This window comes from Perognathus longimembris, chromosome 7, assembly GCF_023159225.1.
Source record: "Perognathus longimembris pacificus isolate PPM17 chromosome 7, ASM2315922v1, whole genome shotgun sequence".
Classification (NCBI taxonomy): Eukaryota; Metazoa; Chordata; class Mammalia; order Rodentia; family Heteromyidae; genus Perognathus; species Perognathus longimembris.
The window spans coordinates 55940560-55959352 of record NC_063167.1 but is presented as its reverse complement, the minus strand read 5'-3'; the positions used below and the strand labels follow the sequence as shown (position 1 = coordinate 55959352).

Genomic DNA, 18793 nt, shown 5'->3' with positions numbered 1-18793 from the left:
ATATCTACAAATTCAATGCAAGGGGCTGGGAATATGGCCTAGTAGTAGAGTGCTTGCCTCGCACACATGAAGTCCTGGATTCGATTCCTTCGCACCACATATATAGAAAAGGCCAGAGGTGGAGTTGTGGCTCAAGTGGTAGAGTGCTCACCTTGAGAAAAAAAAAAGGCCAGGGACAGCACTCAGACCCCACGTTCAAGCCCCAAGATTGGCAAAACAAAAACAAATTCAATGTAATACCCATCAATATCCAAACACCATTCTTAAAAGAAATAGAGGAAGCAACCCAAAAATTCATGTGGAACAATAAAAGGCCCCGAATAGCAAAAACGATCCTTAGCAGCAAGAACAATGCTGGAGGAATATCAATACCAAACTTCAATCACTATTGCAAAGTGATAGTAATAAAAACAGCTCAGTTACATATGGCACTTGTAACTACTTTCAACATGCCATATGTAACTGTAGCCTCTATTATTGATGATCTTCCTGTATCACTTTCCTGTGGTTGTACCTACACTATCTCTGTATCTTATCTGAGTATATTGGAAACTGGGTATACTGGTATTAGAACTAGGAAATTAGAAGGGAATACCAAAGTCGAGAGACACAGGGTAAAAAAAAAAGACAAACAAGGGGCTGGGGATATGGCCTAGTGGCAAGAGTGCTTGCCTCGTATACATGAGGCCCTGGGTTCAATTCCCCAGCACCACATATACAGAAAACTGCCAGAAGTGGCGCTGTGGCTCAAGTGGCAGAGTGCTAGCCTTGAGCAAAAAGAAGCCAGGGACAGTGCTCAGGCCTGAGTCCAAGCCCCAGGACTGGCAAAAAAAAAAAAAAAAAAAAAAAAAAAAAAAAAAAAGACAAACAACTACAAAAGCAATACTTGCAAAACTGTTTGGTGTAAATGAACTGAACAACTGAACAACTCATGGGGGGGGAAGGGAAAGGGGGAGAGGGAGGGGGTAGGGGGAGAGGGGAGGGGGGAATGAGGGATGAGGTAACAAACAGTACAAGAAATGTATCCAATGCCTAATGTATAAAACTGTAACCTCTCTGTAATTCAGTTTGATAATAAAAAAAAAAAGAATAGGACAAGAAAAAAAAAAACAGCTCAGTATTTACATAAGGACCAATGGAATAGAAATGAAGACCCAGCAATGAATCTGCAGATCTATGGACACCTAATTTTTGATAAGGGAGCCAACGAAATAAGATGGAAGAAAGAGCCTCTTCAACAAATGGTGCTGGCAAAATTGGTTCAACACCTGTTTAAAAAAAAAAAAATCAAGCTAGATCCTTATATATCACCCTGTACCAGGATCAATTCCAAATGGATCAAGGACTTCCAGGTAAAAGCAGATACCCTGAACACATTGAAAAGGAACAGTGCTCCTTGGCACAGGTCAAAACTTTCTTAATAAAGACCCAGAAATGCTACAAATCAAAGAAAGGATAGGCAAATGGGACTGTATGAAACTGCACAACCTCATGCATGGCAAAGGACACAGCTTGCAAAATAAATAGAAAGCCCACAAACTGGGAGAAGATTGTCACTGGCCATAAAACAGACAAGGGCCTCATATCTAAAATATACTTAGAACTCAAAAAAAAAGGTTCCCTCAAAACAAATTTTCAAAGAAACAATCTCCCCACTAACAAGTAGGCTAAAAACTTAATTTTATCTTTAAGTAGTGTTACAAAGGAGTTGCCCTTCAACAAAGTAGTGTAAGAATACAATGAATCTTGATCAATGTCACCCTGCATAATGCTCAAATCAGGTTAAACATATCTAATCCACACAAGTACTTAGCATTTCTTTAGGATGAAAATATTCAAACTGCTTTCTTCTAGTTTTCCTGAAACGTAGAGTACATTATTGCGTGTCTACAATAGATGAGGCAATAGCACAGCAGAACTTCTTATTCTCATCTAACTGTAATTTCATATAGAGATCAACCTTTCTCACCCCCTCCACCCTTTCCAGCCCATAATCCTCATTTTACTTATCACCACTTGGAGGTCAACTTTTGTTTTTTCATGTCCACATGCAATTGGCCAACTTTTTATATCTGCATATAATTAAGATCATGCAGTCAATACTTGACTTTTTGTGCCTGGCTATTTCACTTAAAATTATGATCTTGAGTTCCATCCATGTTGTCAGGAATGACAATATTTTACTCTTTTTATGCCTTAATGGTATGCTACAACGTATCTGTATCACATCTTCTTTCTCTATCCATCAGTTAATGACTTAGGTTGTTTCCATTTCTTAGTTACTGTGAATCATGCTGCAATTAAATTGGGACCTCTATACAGACATCTTGTCAGCCCAGTCTTCTCAGTTCCTTTGACCAATACCCAGTAGTTTGGATCATATGGTAATTCTAGTAATTCAGTAATATTTTACATATGTCTGTTCTAATTTGCATTCAACCAGCAATGTGGAAAGGCCTTATATTCTTCTCAGATTTGTCAGCATTTTTTTACCTTTCGCTATTTTGGTAAAGCTATTCCTATTGGAAGGAGGTGATTATCCCATTGTGATTTTGATAGGAATTTCCCTGGTGGTTAGTAAGGTTGAGCTTCTTTTTTTAATATGGCTATTTTTATATATTTTGAGAAATATTAATTTACATCTATTATCCATTTTCCTTGGGTAATGAATTAATTAATATGAATACTTCATATATTCTGGCTATTAATTCCTTGTGAGAAGTTTGTAAACATTTTGTCTATCCCATGTGTTGTCTCTTTACTTTCTTGCTTCCTTTGGTGAAGAAAAGTGTCTTAGTTTAATATACACCATTTGTCTGTGTTTGCTTTTCTTCCCTGTGCTTCAGGGTTCTTGCAAAAAATAAAAAAGCCTTGCCTGTTCAAAAGTCCTGAAGCCTTCTCTTGCATTTTCTTCTAGAAGTTTTGCTAATATTAAAGTTTTTAACCCATTTGGAGTTGATTATTTTAGTGCTGAGAGTAGCATTTCTAATTTTCCTACTACATTATGGATATCCAGCGTTTCTAGACCATTTCTTTAAAAGACCCTCTTTCCTCCAATACACATTTTTAGCATACTTGGCAGAAATTAGTAGGTTATAAATGTAACATCATTTCCAGGTTCTCTGTTCTTTTGGTATGTGTGTCTTATTTAAATTTTATTGTAAAGATGCTGTACATGAGGTTTACAGTTGCATATGCCAGGTAATGAGTACATTTCTTTTTTCTTCTTCTTTATTGTCAAAGTGAAGTACAAAGGGGTTACAGTTTCATATGTAAGGCAGTTCTTACATTTCTTATCCAACTTGTTACCTCCTCCCTCATTTTCCCCTACCTCCCCCTCCCCATTTTGTGTGTGTGTGTTTTTTAATGCCAGTATCATACTGTTTTTATTGCCATAGCTTTGTAGCATATTTTGAAGTCAGGTAGTACAATGTCTCCTATTATTTTGGCTCAAGATGGGCTTGATAATTTAGGGATCCTCTATGGTTTCAAAATGAATTCATGAAATAATATATATTATAGGATGCTTTGATTGGGATTGCCTTGAATGTGTAGATTGCTCTGAGTAGAAAGAAGCTTTAAACAGTGTTGATTTGTCTAATCCGTAAACACAGGATATCTTACCACTCCCCAGATTGCTATCTTTTTTATTTCTTTCATCACTGTTTTATAGTGTTCATTATGCAAATATTTCACCATTTCTATTTAAATATTTCTAAACATTTTTGTAGTTATTGAAAATGGGATTGTTTCCTTGCATACCAGTACCAATAAATTAGCTATTGGTAAGTTACTGTACTACTGAGTGTTGTTTGCTGATACTGCATCCTGAAACTTGTCTAAATGTATGTATTGTTCTAATACTTGGGGTTTTTTTTTGAGGTTTTGAAATTTATTTCCTTTTTCTTTTCTTTTAATTTTTATTGTCAAACTGATGTACAGAGAGGTTACAGTTTCATATGTTAGGCATTGGACACATTTCTTGTCTTTGGGTGTTTCCATTGTATAAGACCATTTCATCCGCAAATAGAGACAATTTCTTTCCAGCTTTCTTTCCAGCTGGAATGCCCTTTTGTCTGACTTTTCTGCCTAGGACATCTGCAATAATATTGAATTAAAATTGTACAATTTGACAGCCTCATCTTGTCACAGGTTGTAAGGAAAAGCTTTTTCCCCTTCAATAATTGTGACTTAGAGCTTATTAGACAAGGCCTTTGATATATTGAGGAGTGTTTCTGCTATACCAAAACTGTTTTTATCATAGAGGTACATTGAATTTTATTAAGTGCCTTTCTGCATCTATTGAAATGATCGTGTAGCTTCTGTTCTGTTATTTTGTTGATGTGGTAACACATTTGTTGACTGGTGTGTGTGTGTTGAAATAAATAATAAAGTTTATTATGAAACATAAACTTTCAAGAATGATACTAAGTCACCTGGTAGGTAATTGGAAGAGGGGTTTGAACCCTGGCTTGGACATTCAAAGCTTAAATATTAGGATGTTCTGACAATTTACAGAAACAGTCCCACAACAACATAAAACCTGCTTTATTTTAATGAGACACTTCATTCAGAAAGAAAGTCTATCATATTTTATTTTATGAGCATGAATTAATTGAATGAAGGAGTTTCTTTGTGATATTTATGTATGTAGACACAATGCATTTTGGTCAAATCACTCCCTCTATATTGTTCTTTCTTAAACCTCTTTCAGTAGTTTTCATTGTGCTACCTTCATGTGTACATAAAAAGCACTTCTGTAATATTCACCACCATCACCCTTTCTTTCTGTTATCCCAACAATTCCCCTAAGAATTCTATCATTATCTTATCTAGACGTAATCAAATCCCCTTGTATTATCTCCATAACATTTCTCGGCCCAATAGCAATATGCCTATGAAAAGAGCTTTTTTGTGGGGTTTTTTGTTTTTTTTTAATTTTTTATTGTGAAACTGATGTACAGAGAGTTTATAGTTTCATACGTTAGGCACTGGATACATTTCTTGTACTGTTTGTTACCTCCTCCCTCATTCCCCCTCCCCACTCCCCCTTTCCCTTATCCCCATGAGTTGTTCAGTTCATTTACACCAAACAGTTTTGCAAGTATTGCTTTTGTAGTCTTTTTACCCTGTATCTCTCGATTTTGGTATTCCCTTTCAGTTTCCTAGTTCTAATACCAGTATACACGGTTTCCAGTGTACTCAGATAAGATACAGAGATAGTGCAGGTACAACCACAAGAAGGGGATACAAGAGGTTCATCAATAATAGAAGCTATGGGGCTGGGGATATGGCCTAGTGGCAAGAGTGCTTGCCTCGTATACCTGAAGCCCTGGGTCCGATTCCCCAGCACCACATATACAGAAAATGGCCAGAAGTGGTGCTGTGGCTCAAGTGGCAGAGTGCTAGCCTTGAGCAAAAAGAGGCCAGGGACAGTGCTCAGGACCTGAGTCCAAGGCCCACGACTGGCCAAAAATTAAAAAATTAAAAAATAATAGAAGCTATGGTTTCACGTCACATGTTGAAAGTAATTACAACAGTGATATAACAGTCGTTTCCATAACATGGAATTCATTTCACTTAGCATCATCTTATGTGTTCATAAGGGTATAGCTATTGGGCTGAAAAAAGCTTATTTTTACCATTCCCTCATAATATTTTATAGAAAAAGATACTGTATGAATCCTGCATTTGTTGTTGGCAAACTCTGATAGTTTAGCTAGAAACAAGCAAATCTGTGTGATTAAGAGTCACTTAGAACTATTTGTCACTGAAAACTGAGGCCTCCATAAATAAATGGCTAGAACACACTTCTCCATTATAAAATATTGCATAAGTACTGACTGACAAAAACAAAAAACCATGCCAAAGTGCAATAAGTAGGGCATCATGAATTATATAAGCAGAAAAAGGAACAGATGCAGGGAGCCACATTTTTCTATATCCTTCCCAAACTTCAAGAAGCATCACAAGGACTGTGCTAGTTATGATACTTGTTGCTGTGACAACTTGCCAGAGTAAGTAATTGAAGGGAGGAAAGGTTTGTTTGGGTTCAGAATTGCAGACTTATCAGTGCACACTGCTAGTATCCACTTACCTGGGCCCATGGTAGGGTAGAGCATGATGGCAGGGAACCTGTGAGAAGCAAAGTTGCCCACCTCATATCAAAAGAAGCAGAGTGAGGAATGGGAGAGATGATAGGATGCATATTCCCAAGATCCACCCCCAGGGTCCTGCTTTCCCAACTACACATTACTTCCTTCTTTCCACCACATCCCAATAGTACCATCATAAGATGAACCCATCAAAGGATTGGTCCACTGATTCAGTCACAAACAGCCCACCTCAGAACCCTGCTTGATAAGGGCACTGAGCCTTCAGTGCATAAGCCTTTTGAGACTGACATACCACATTCAAACCATAATGAATTATTAATCCGTTAAAGATAATTTTAACCAATCCCCATGTAGGAGGGTTTGTACAAGATTTTCTTTGGTTCTAGCAAAATAAACCCTACAAGAAGTGAGCTGAGAAGGGCCTAGGAAAGTGAAGCCTTCATAACACAGCCCTAGCCCAAGAAATAATGTGTAGAAAGACAATCAAGACACATTGTATGGCTCAAATGGCTAAGATGTTCCAAAGCTTTTCACATCTGCTCAACCATTTAGTTTCTTTATAACAAGAGCAATAACTTGAGCATGTTTCAGTTCTCCTAAGAGAAAGCAAAGGAAAATGAAATTTAACAAAAGAATTATTTTCCTTTTTTATGAGGCCTCACTGCAGGCCAAAACAAATCTAGGCCACAGACAGATAAGTCATGTGCCTCTGAGCATGACTATTTCATTGAAAAGAGGGCACAAAGCTGTCAAAGTCTAGAATTAGACTGTAAAGCCAATTACTCTAGAACACTATCAAAAATATATTTATTTACTTAAGGATGAGTGGGTTAAGCAAAGCTCATGGGACAGACTCTGGGTTAATTGATGGAATAAAACTCAGTCTAGGGATATGGAATGTGGCTTAGCGGTAGAGTGCTTGTCTAGCATGCATGAAGCCCTGGGTTTGATTCCTCAGCACCACATAAACAGAAAAAGCCAGAAGTATTCCTGTGGCTCAAGTGGTAGAGTGCTAGCCTTGAGCAAAAAGATGACAGGGACAGTGCTCAGGCCCTGAGTTCCAAGCCCCAAGACTGGCAAAACAAACAAACAAACAAAAAACAAAAACCTCCATCTATTGAGGTGGCACATCTCTAATCATCACCATTTTTTGAAAAGAAGACAAAGAGAACAGTTTAGTCCCAAGGTACCTAAGAAGTGAGTCCCAGCCTTCATCTGCCTCCTCACTAAACATATTCTACACACACACAGGGCTGGATCGCAGTTCACGTTTTCTTGCTTGCCTGGTAGTAGAGCACAATAAAAACTGAACTCACCATCTCAAGCACTGGAGGACTTTTGAATGAAGGAGAAAATGTCCTGACCTTTCTCACAAGAAAGAAATTTGGAATGACCTCCCAGGAAAATATGGCAGTTCTGAGCTCAAATGACTCAATATTCTAGCAACACAAAGAAGCACAACTTCACAGCTGAATTCTTCTGGTTCCTATCCACATCTACAGGGCTCCCTGCCTTGTGGGACTTCGTTCTCCCACTTCCACATTCTTCAATCCACAAGCCCACGCAATTGTCACACAGGAGCTAACCTTCCCCAGTCTTTACATAAAACACACTTGCTTCCAGTTTTTTCTCTCACTGCATTTAATACAATGTGTAATGACATCTGTATCTGTGGGTTTAGTTAACATCTGTCTGCTGCATTAAAAGAAAGCTCTCAGCAACTGAGATCCACAATCCTTTTTCTTCCCTCCTAACATATACTTACAAAACAGTAGGTGCTCAATAAATGTTTTTCAAATTAATATATGAAAGAGCATATTGAAACTTATTCTGAAACTATAAACAAATATTATCTATATCAACCAGCTATTTAACATTGAACCATATCCACAGATGTTACAGTTACAATTTTGTCCATTTCTGCTATTTTTAATTCAATGATTACCAATGTTTATAGCATAATTTATAACTGACATTTCTTTCTTTCATTTTATTTTTTTGTTTTTGTGACAGGTTCTTCCTATGGAGTCAAGGCTAGCACCAGTGAGTTGAGGATTGACTCCCTGAGAAACCCAGGCTGGCTTAAGGCAATTTAGTTATTTTCTATATTTATCATTTAGAGTCTATTTTCATCACTGCAATGTAAACTTCATGAAAGCAAGCTTGTTAAAGGCTCAGACCTGTGGCTGGCTCATGGTAAGTGCTCAATAAATATTTGTTAAATGAATGAATGAGTCGATAACCTGTGAAAACATTAGCTTTCAGGGATGAAGTTTTTGAGCTGGCTCTACTAAAATAATACATTATAGTGTCTTCCCAGGAGTTAAAATATATGCCACATAAATATACATTTTCTTAATTCCAATTTTAATTTACAAAAATATCTCAACTAGGAAACTACCAAGGAAATTTTTATAAACTCCTGTCTTGAAATCTAATGTTTATCACTCTTAAAATCTGAGTTAGCTTCCAGACTTTTTTCTTGCTAAATGACAAATATGTAACTATCAATTAATTAATCTGGCAAATTTGGCAGGGGGGAGTTGCTTGTTTGTTTCCAGGCAAAGCATTCCTTGGTAGCCCAAGTCAGCTCAGATCTTGTCTTTAAAGACTGTATCTTTTTGCCTCTGCCTCCTGAGTGCTAGGACTACAAGCATGGGCTACCATCCCTGGCTTACCAGTACCTCTGTAGTTATCAGAGTTGTCAGTATCTAAATAATGGTACTAAAAGTTCAGAAAATTCAAAATCAAAAGTATACTGATACTCTGACATGGTGTCAGCATTGGTCTTTGAGGCCAATCTTTCTCTAAATTCCCCCCTCATAATATACATTTTCAGTTATGTCTTGGGTATTTGAAATTATATACAATGATATTTCTTTCTCATGAGATTCTTCTTAAGAGTTAAATTGGGTTTTTTTAGGTCTTCTTAAACATCATTATTGTTAAAAATTAGGATTTTTTTTTAAATTAGGAATTTTTCTTTCCTTACTTAGATTGCTAAATTACTTCAGTTACCTAGAACACTATTATGTAACACTATTCTTACATATTCCTGTTCACTTTAATATTCTTTCATGAGTTATAGTTCACATGCAATAAAACTCATCATTTTCAAGAGTATAAGCCTGTGGTTTTCTATGTACTCAGAGTTTTGTAACAACTGACACTAATTACAGGACATTTACATTATCCAAGAACAAATGATATCTCATTCTTCTGGCAAGAACTCTTTCTTAAATAAAATACATTTTTATTTTCCCAAACGTTTTCTTAAGTAAAACTAACCATACATGTTCCCTATCAAGACTGTGTCTTTGTCTCAAAGTTGATATTCTTTAATATACTTGTTTTACAGTCTTCCAACAAGTTCAACCAAGGTTCTGGACTCTCTGCTCAAATAAAGACTTCCAAGGCATATTTTGGAAAGTAAATATAGAGAAATTTCCTATTTGCCCCAAGTTACTACCAGTTGGTTCTAATTTAGACTTTTATATCCTAATAAATTATCCTGTCATATTTATCCAGTAAACTAAATCTCATTGAATCCCCACCATGTGTTAACTGTCAGGATAACCAAAGTAGCAGAGTCAATATGGACAGAACATGTCCTTATAGCAAATAATTAAATTAACATTTGAGAGTAAAGGAAATAACAATTAACATAAAACCCTGGTAGAATATCACCATTATCTAAATCTTTCCAATCCAGGTGATCTGTTGCTTATTGACTCAGTTCTCACCATGGAGCTGTAGGATAATAATATAGTTTTAAAATTACAGTATAAATAGTATGATCTTGGACCCAAAGATGTCTAAGAGTAATAGGACACAATGTGAATATTGAATAAACTGATGAACAGCATTGCTGATGCTGTGATATTGCTTTCCAGGGACAAAAGTTATGGCTTTTGGGGGTTGGGGCGCCACGCGCCGATGGAAAGCGATCCCCCTGATGACACCGGCCCTGTGCACGTGCCTTTGGGGTACGTGGTGGCCCATGTGAAATGGCAAGGGTCGCAGCTGGCACAAGAGATGCAAGGGAAAATTAAACTCATTTTTGAGGATGGCCTGAACTTGGCGGATTTTTACCTGTCCAGTAGATCTTGCATTACTTACATCACTGAAGCTGAGTTGGTGGCAGGAAATGACTACAGAAAGAGACTTGTCCAGGTTCGAAATTGTGGTCATCTTCAAGGGATAGTACTGGTGGAAAAACGCAGATCAATGAATAGTACTTCCCAGCTATACAGAAGTTTGTGGTGCTGGATCTTGGGATGGTCTTACTTCCTGTAGGAAACCAGATGGAAGCAGCATGTCTCATTGTCCAATTTGTGGAAGAGCAGAGCCCAGAGACCAGGAAGAACCCTTTCCTTAGGAAGACCCACCCGGGTTGGACTCTCTGAAACATCCCTAATTCGAACTGTTCAACAGATCCCAGGAGTTGGAAAAGTTAAATCGCTCCTCCTTCTTCAGAAGTTCCCAAGCATCCAACAACTCAGTAATGCTTTTATCCAAGAGCTGGAGCCTGTGGTGGGCCCCGTGGTGGCCTGGCAATTCTATGCCTTCTTCACCCAGTCCAGTCAGGTGACCTGACTGCACATCTACTACTGTGTCTCCCTTAGACCACAAACTTACAGGATCTGCTTTCCCCATTTAACAATCAAGAAACAGTCAGGTGCCAGAGGCTTACAGCTCTGTATTCCCAATCAGGAGGCTGAGCTCTGAGGATTGCGATTCAAAGACAACTGCGGCAGGAAAGTCTAGGACACTTTTATCTCCAATAAACTACCAACAAGAGCTAGGAACGGAGGTGGAGCTCAAGTGGTAGAGCGCTGTGAGCAAAAGAAGCTCAGGGACAGCAGCCAGGCCCTGAGCTCATGCTCTGGGACTTGGAGGGGGAAAAAAAAAGAAAGGGAATGGAAGGCAGGGTGCTGGTAGCTCACACCTGTAATCCCAGGAGGCTGAGATCTAAGCATCAGCAGCCTGGACAAACCTGTGAAACTCCTATCTCCAGTTAACCAGTAAAAAGGCACAAGTGGAAGTTAACACTAGTGGTAGTGCTCCAGCCTTTAGTGAAAAAGCCATGCAAGAGTACTAGGCCCCAGGTACCAGAACTCAAGTCTCAGTACCAGCACAAACAACCAGTCAAACCAAGAAGTATGATTTCCTCTCACAGTAACCAATGTAAAACAAAGACAAGTCCTTGAGGTTCCTTTGGGGGGGGTCTGGGTTTGAGCAAAGGTGTTAGTGCTCGTGGTCTGCTAAGACAAAAAGGACCAGTGAAGCCCTTTCTATGTGTGAGGACCTCTTATTCTCAGCAAGACTCCAGCTAGGACATATTTATGTGAGGGACCTTGACCTGTGCCTGTCATAGAAGAGTCTTAGAAGGTTCTAGGCAGCAGTTTTGGACATGTACAGGAAACTAAACTGTAAGGACTCACTTGTATCGTCAGGTCTTGTCTGCAGATCTGTGCTCTGGGACCACTGTCCATGTAAATAAACTAATGTACAGTAGTTCCACCCTGGGGGCCTTTGTCCTCTCTTTCCTCTTTTTCTATTCTTCTGCTAGTATTAGGGCTTGAACTTGGTTTCACACTCTTGCTCAGCTCAGCTTTTCCTTTCAAGTTTGGTGCTCTGCCACTTGAGCCAGAGCTCCATTTCCAGCTTTTTGCTGGTTAATTGGAGATAAGAACCTCATAGACTTTTCTGCTTGGGCTAGCTTTAAACCTGATTTCCTCAGATCCTCAGCCTCCAGAGTAGCTAGGATTACAAGCATGAGGCACCGGCATCCAGATTATATGTACAATTAATAATGGCATGTGGTTAAAAAAAATACTAAGTACCTAAGAGCTAACTTATTTTTTGTGAAATGTTAGTCATTTTGGAAAATAAAATGTTTGAGGAAAAACAGTGCATGCGATTAATAATGATTTGAGGGAAGTGAAAGCAACAAAATCTTAATTCGGATGATTGGATGCATTTATTTATATATTTACACAAACAGTGGTAGGAGCAGCGGTGACATGTTTCCCAAAAGTGGTTGCTTCCTTTAAAATATTGCACAAATAGAAAAATATGGTTAATCTTCAAAACTAAGATTGCAGTACTCTATACTAAGCGACATGGCCTTTCCTATGTCAGCCATGAGTTCATAGTGATAGTCACAGCGTCATCCATCTTGCAGCCAAGAAGTCAAAACTGGTAAGAATGTTCATTTTTTTAAAAAAAACAACAGCACAAAGGTCAAATACAGCTTAAAACCTGAGTCATTTACATCTTTACCTTAGAAAATGTAGACCTACTCTCAAAACACATAGGTAGGTACTTTTTACTTACAAGAAGATGTTGAAAAGTTTGGAGTATTCAATAATATGGTATCTATAGTGGAGACAAAATCCTAAGTGGAGCCACACTAAAGGACAAACTACTTGTAAATTGTTTTTTATTTATTTTTGGTAGTGGTTCAATCTCTACCACCACCAAAAAAAAAAAGAAAGGGGCTGGGGATATAGCCTAGTGGCAAGAGTGCCTGCCTCGGATACACGAGGCCCTAGGTTCGATTCCCCAGCACCACATATACAGAAAACGGCCAGAAGCGGCGCTGTGGCTCAAGTGGCAGAGTGCTAGCCTTGAGCAGGAAGAAGCCAGGGACAGTGCTCAGGCCCTGAGTCCAAGGCCCAGGACTGGCCAAAAAAAAAAAAAAAAGAAAGAAAAAAAAACACCTACAAGTAAGACAAATTTGGCACTAGACTTAATCTAGAATAGCATTCATAGGTAGAAGAGTAAAATCTTATTTTAAGGTAATGAGTTCCCCAGAGGAAATAGCACTGGGGGACACATTTATGGGGATTGTGTGCGTGTGCCCATTCTGGGGGCTTGAACTCAGGACCTGGGCACTATCCCTTAGCTTTTATATTCAAGGCTGGTGTGCTAACTACTTGAACCACATCTTCTCTTCTGGCTTTTTGGAGGTTCATTAGGGATCAGAGTCTTAACTTTCCTGCCCAGGCAGGCTTCAAACCATGGTGCCCAGCTTGGCAAAATTTTAGTAACAAATTTCCGTATCCTTTGTTGACCTGATCTACCTTCAGTTCAAGGCTTACCCCAGCCTGAACACTTAGAAATATCACCAGTATAGTAAGGTAGCCTCAGTTTACCTCTGTTAGCTTCTAACTGAAATCATTAAAAGCAGCCATCATCTGGACATTGTTCTATGTGCAATACCTTCTAAAATAAATAACTTGCAGCAATAAAAAAAAAACGTTATGGCTTTTGATGACACGACAGTAACATATATCTTACATTTTTTCCTATTGCCCACCCTCTATATTGGTATAAAATTACATGTAGAATCCCATTAAGTAGGACACAAAAATATAACTCATTCAACCAGCAAGATTTATTGAGTACTCAAAAGACCTATGATTAGCATCTCTTCATTGGGGCAACCAAACCTATCCATTCCATGAAAATTGTGTTTGGTCTGCATTTCCAGTAGAACTATCTTCATGCCTAGCTCTAGTCATAGAGCCGAACCTCCTCCGTGGACTTGCCTTGTCCTGAAATTTTCCACAGTCTTGAGTAATATGGGTGGTTATTAGTTCTTTGATCGTTTGATGTGTTCCAGATTTCTAAAAAAGTTACTCTAAGTCACTCTTACAAGATCATGGACAGGCCAATGGCAATAAAATTGTATGCACCTGTCAAGAGAAGTTTCTATTTAGTGAGAACTCGAAACTGCTTCACTGTCATGGAATCCAAAATACATCAGGGAAATCAGAATAGGAAACTGAGCCAAACTGCTCCAATGCTTGAGAGAGGAAAGGGCATCTTTAATTGGCTCAGCTTGATATGTATACACAACCAACTAGACCTCAGACAAGGAAGCAAAAGACAACAAAAGGGTTATTTCTGTCTCAGAAACAGGGCCACATTAACAAGTTTGCATCTTAAACTCAACACGGTAGCAGATCTGGAACTCTACACTGTTTCAGCATTTTGGAGGGCTTGTTTATCTTAGTTTTAGTCAACACCTTCAGCAAAACAGAATTGGAGCTGTGGCTCAAAGAGGTAGAGCACTAGCCTTGAGCAAAATAGCTCAGGGACAGTACCCAGGCCCTGAGATCAAACACCAGGACTGGAAAAATAAAACAAAATAAATATTCCTTTTATCCTATCATTCAAGAAGTACAAAGGTATAAGAAGCTTTGTGCCCAGAACCATGCTCAGAGACAAACGTGCATTCCATATTATGTAACATTTTCTTTAACTCTGACATCAGTTTAAAAAGAAAAGCAGTTAAAACTGTAAACTGCATCTAAATCTTAAAAATTAATAATTAGCCAGATACTGGCAAGTCACACTTATAATACTAGCTACTAGGAGAATAAAATCTGAGGATCAAGCCTCAGATAAGAAAAGTCTTGACAGAAAAGTCCATGAGACTATGTCAGCCTTGAGTGAAAAAGCTATGGAACAGTGCCCAGGCCCTGAGTTTAAGGACAAAAAAGTTTAATTAATTAATCATGGAAATATAGAAGCAGAAGTTCACTACCTTCACTTTGGCAATAATTTCCTAGATATGACATCAAATGTACAAAAAAGAAGCAATATGAACATTAAACTCCAGCAAAATTAATATTTTTATTTATCAAAGGGTACTATGAGGAGAGTATATGGTAAGGTTTATGCAAGTCATTTATGCAATACGGGCCCACTATTTGGGATATTTTTAAAGTACGCTAATGTACTGACCACAAACAAACTGTAACCCAATTTTTAAAAAGGATAAAGTACTTGGATGGTCATTTTCCCAAAAAGCCATATAAAAATAGCCAGCAAGCATGGTGAAAGATGATCAGTATCACTAGTCATTAGGAAAATGCAATCAAAACCATACAAGATAGCATTTCACATGCATTAGAATGGCTACAATCACATAACTGGGAAAAAAATGTTGGAAAGAAAGAAGAAATTGGAACCCTCATACATTTATTAGCATGAATATAAAATGGTACATCTTCTACAGAAAGAAATGTGTGGTTCCTCAATAAGTTAAACAGAATTACTATATGACCCAGCAATTTAATCGTGTGTGTATGTGTGTGTGTGTGTGTATCTCCAATGAAATTGGAAATGAAAATATGTACATCATTATTCATACTAGTACTATTCACAATGGCAAAAGGTGAAAATAATCTAAGTGCCCACCAATTAATACATGAATAAAGAAAAAGGTGATTATACCCATATATTATGTCCAGAATAGACAAATCCACAAGACAGGTATTATGGTTTCAAGGGTTGAGGAAGTGGGAAAGACCCCTGCTCAATTAGTATGATGAAACTACATAGTAGTAATGGTTTCACAACATTGTGATGCTGAACTGGATACTTTAAAATGGCTACATGATAAATTTTATGTATTTTACTACAGTAAAAAAAATAAAGCTAAATATTTGTCAGAGATTTCTTGCTGGTTATAGAAAATGCATTCCATATCTCTGCTTTCCTTCACTATAATGAAATAGCTAAAGCCATTAAATTATAAAGAAAAGCTTGTTTGGGTTCATAATTCTGGAGAGTCTGGCCTAAAATAGAGGGCTCAAGACAGAGGCAAGTTCAGCACATGATATTTAAGTCACAGTTTTAGGGTCCTACTCAGGAAACCTCAATATGTTAACTATCGGGGAAAATGGGGGATCCGAGGAGCAACAGGGCTTTAACTGAGCTCTCTCCAAGAACTCAGTTTTAGTGTTCCAGTGAAATCCCCACAACTAGAGAGTCACACCAAGAGAACCATGATAGTGTCCGAGATTTTGCCTAGAGAGAGGATATCCATGCAGTGGGCTTAAGAAGACAGATCTGAGCCCAGCGGCAACCGCAGGGGCAGCGGTGGCCCACTGCTGTACCAACAGACAAATCCAGTTTAAGAGCGGCAGAGTAGAGCACAAGCACACAGCTCTCCATTCGCCTCCAGGACACATCAGCGACCAGGAGCATAAGCCTTCAGCCTGCTGACCACAGACGCAGATTGTGAACGGGCCAGAAAAACCAGAGAAAGCATCTGCAACTTAGAAAAACCGGTCAGTCCTGAAAAGCTAAGAGCAGCACCCTGTGGACCAAAAGAGTGCCTCAGCTACCAGACCACAGGGATAATCCACAAATCCCAGACAGGCCACAAGTTACCCAGCAATGACTCAGACCCATAGAAAGCACCCAGCTCCTGTCTGCCAAACACTCAAGACACACAGCTCCAGGAATAGACCAGCACAGAAGGAGGGTCACAGAAACCCTTTAGGAGATTCAAAACTGACCTAAGGAACCAGCAAAGCCACAGGAAACTAACCACCGCAAGGACTTCAGAAGCTACTTTAAAAGACTGAAAGTAGACACAGAGGAGACACAACATCACCCAGATAATGAAGACCTCTTTTGCCAATTATAATTGTTTATTGTTTTCTAATTTTTTGCAACCTTTTCTATATTTTTTAAATTTTTTTGTTTGTTTCCCACATTCCTCTCTATTTTCTTCTTTTTCTTGTCTCTTTTTTCTTCTGTCCCTTTTTTAAAATTCATCTTCTATATCTACTTTATTGCTAGATATATAGACAACAGTGTTTACTAGTCCTCCTTCCTCATGTAGTATAGACAAAATTCAGTTTTCAATTATCAAAAACCTGTACATCTCAAGCTCAGTAACCACCATTTTGGTAATATTCTCCAACACTTGCATAGTTTTTTGTTTGTAGTTTTGTTTTTCTTTTTGTCTTTTTTACCTTTTTCCACTTTTTCATTTCTCTGAATTTAGATCTCAATCATCATCACTCTGTCCCTTCCAGCCCCTTCATCTTGCTACTCTTAACTTTCACCCCCTAAAATTACTTATAGCCTGTAATTGAGGATCCTATACTACTTCTAAGATGTTCATAGTTCAGGTTTTCTGGTTATGGCTGCCTAGTTAGACTGTACTTGTATTAAGTTTGAGTGTGTCAAAGGGGTTCACTGAGTAATCCTTTCATCACAGATAGATCTAAAGGAAAACAAAGGGTTGGTTTTTGTCTTGTGTTCTATGTTGGCATTAAATCTGTTTGTATATCCAAAAAGAGACAGAGGGAATTTACCTATGATGGTGAATGTCTAAAATGTGTACAACTACTTGTATCAGGGCCGGGTTGATTTGTGCCTTAAAATAGTGTTCTGGTGTGCTATTGGATCTGCAATCTTTCAAAAAGGGGCAGAAGAAGCACAAGAAAAATGACAAGCAATGGAATCTCAACCCCCATTCAAAATAAACAGGAAATAGAGGAATCAATATAAAAAAAAAACCTAGAAGATAGTCCTCAAAATGCTCTACAAGCACTATTGGTAAATATGATCAATGAAAAGATGGAAAACATGCAAGCAGCCATATGTGAGTGCCAGAAGGCTAACCAAAGATTTATAGAGGAATTCATGACCTCCACAAACAGAAAGCTCAATAAATTCCAGCAAAAGGAAAAGGAGTCCGATGAAAAAAGAGCCACTCAGCTACAAGATTTAAGACAGAGCACTCAGATCCAAATTAATGAAGTAAAGAAATCCATACTGGACCGAAGAGGAAATTATAGCAGACAGATGAAAGCCATAAGAATAACCAATTAGAAGGAAGGGAGATAAAAACAAAGTAGAAAATCTAGAATCCAGAATAGATGATGCAGAGGAGCAAATCTCCAGAATTAAATATAGTTTAGATTTTATCGAGAAAGAACAAAAAATAATTCATAAGCAATCAAAAAAGCAGATGATCACAATATCTCAATAGCAATGTACATATGATCACAGAAGATGATACTAAGTGAAATGAACTACAAGATTTGGAAATAAGTGGTTTATCTTTGTTGCTGTTGTTGTTGTTGTTAGTTTCAACATACCATATGAAATTGTGCCTTTTTCTTTTGTGTTTCTTTCCCATGGTTTTATCCCTGATGTCACTGTAACTGACTGTGGTACACTGGGTATTGTATGTACAGTTATAGGAACTAGGAAAGGGGAACTAAGCTACAGCCTAGACACATCCCATCAACTCCAAGGATAAATGAGTAGACAATTGCAGGACTTCCGGAATTGGTAAGTTCTATGCATTTTGTGAGTTTCTTCCTGGCCTGGTTACTCAAAAAGTTCCACATTTAAGTACAAATTATATAATGTGATCATTGAAGAATCCAAGTAATATGACTACTCATTTGGCAATACTTGAATATTTTGAGAGAAGTTTACAAGTAGGAAATGAGAGGGGGATATGGTTTGCATATCCCATTATATCTTTTGTGATAGACCAAATTATGTTTCCCTAAATTCATATGTTGAAATCTTAATATATGATTTTAGAAATTCCCTAGTATATACCAAAATGATGGTCACTTAGAGATGGACACTTAGGGGCCATATAGGTTTATATGAACTCAAAAGGGTGGGACTGTTATGATGAGATAAAAAAAATACAAAATACACATGGTGGTACACACCTGCTCCCAGCACTCAAGAGTCAAAGGTTGGAAGAGTTTATATTCAAGGCCAAGTTCAAGGCCAGCAAGACTTTGTCTAAACACACCAAACCAAATAAGTTATTTTGAAAGATACCAAAAGACAGGATACAGTTACTCATGTCTATAATCCTACCTACTCCGAGACTG

At 38.0% G+C, this 18793-nt stretch overlaps 1 pseudogene; it reads left to right on the top strand.

The window, feature by feature from the left end:
* Nucleotides 1-10052: 10052 nt before the first annotated feature.
* Nucleotides 10053-10839, top strand: LOC125355708 (annotated as a pseudogene).
* Nucleotides 10840-18793: the final 7954 nt, after the last annotated feature.